We start from the raw sequence: 760 nt of genomic DNA, 5'->3' as shown, positions 1-760 counted from the left end.
CTATCTGGTCTGAGCTGGGAACAAGAAAATAAGGGAGTTAATCTATAACAAAAGGTTGGCAATTAAGAGGTCGTGCTTAGTGATCTGGTCTCCAAAGTCAACTTTCCTCAGGGACTTTCAGAAGCCCCAAATAGATTATCCACTGTCTTTCACACTTATTTGCCTCTAAGGTGTTGATTTTTTTTTTCTTTTTTTTTTAAGGGTTAACAATCTCTTGGGTGCACTCTGACTCCCATGCGCTTTATAGAAAAAATTGGTCCTGAGGCCAGCAGCAACAGTCGGTCTCAGGAACTTGTTAGAAATGCACATTTTCAGCCCCCACCCCAAACCTACTGAATCAGTAGTTTTGCTGGCGGTTCTCAATCTGTCTTTAACATGCCCTCTGGGTGCTGCGGATGCCCGTTAAAGGTAGAAGATCGCTGCGGGAGATTTCCGCGTCGGGCAGATGAAAGCGCTCTGCAAGCCCTGGTGCAATCCCCGGGCCGTTCCGCGGCTTCTCGGGTGGCACTAGGACCGCGGCGGCGCGGCCCTCGCAGACACCGCCTCGGGCGTGAGGCGGAGCCTAGCTGTTCCTGGATCCTGGGCCTGGCTCCTCGACCCGCCCCTGGAGGCGGACCCCACTTGACTTAAACTCTGGGGCCCGGGAGGCCGCCGGCTTTACCCCTGCTTGGTGGGGTGGTCCTTTTCCCTGGTCGGTAAGTGTTAGGCAAGCACCCCGAGGTCCCTCCTTCGCCTTCCGGGGTGCGGGCGGGGCGGGGGC

General features: G+C 55.3%; 1 protein-coding gene across 1 annotated transcript in view; it reads left to right on the top strand.

The window, feature by feature from the left end:
• Positions 1–623: 623 nt before the first annotated feature.
• KIAA1551 (KIAA1551 ortholog) overlaps positions 624–760 on the top strand; it is a 33,406-nt gene continuing 33,269 nt past the window's right edge. Inside the window, exon 1 of the mRNA XM_011962497.1 lies at positions 624–695. The gene's annotated coding sequence lies outside the window, so the exon portion shown is untranslated. The remainder of the gene's footprint in view (positions 696–760) is intronic.

Source organism: Colobus angolensis, unplaced genomic scaffold, assembly GCF_000951035.1.
Source record: "Colobus angolensis palliatus isolate OR3802 unplaced genomic scaffold, Cang.pa_1.0 Scaffold591, whole genome shotgun sequence".
Classification (NCBI taxonomy): Eukaryota; Metazoa; Chordata; class Mammalia; order Primates; family Cercopithecidae; genus Colobus; species Colobus angolensis.
The sequence above is the reverse complement of the archived record's forward strand: the minus strand, read 5'-3'. Positions and strand labels throughout refer to the sequence as shown.